Genomic DNA, 255 nt, shown 5'->3' on the forward strand with positions numbered 1-255 from the left:
GCGGGGAGCTCGGCGAACTGAAGTGAACTGAGGCCGTTTTGTGCGTATGTGTTCCAGTGGTCCGAGAATAGCGCACGTTGGCCGGGTGTCAACGCGTGTTGATTCTACAGGTACGAAATTTTCATTTTGTTGGCACGGGCAAAATCGGGCAAAAGCGGCCGCCCGACGTGGTAAAAGTCATGTAACACGATTTGCGAGAGTTTTCGCTCATGAGGATGAGAGGGGTTGTGTTGGCAGCGCTGAGGGGGCGAGGGC

Source organism: Penaeus monodon, chromosome 23, assembly GCF_015228065.2.
Source record: "Penaeus monodon isolate SGIC_2016 chromosome 23, NSTDA_Pmon_1, whole genome shotgun sequence".
NCBI lineage: Eukaryota > Metazoa > Arthropoda > Malacostraca > Decapoda > Penaeidae > Penaeus > Penaeus monodon.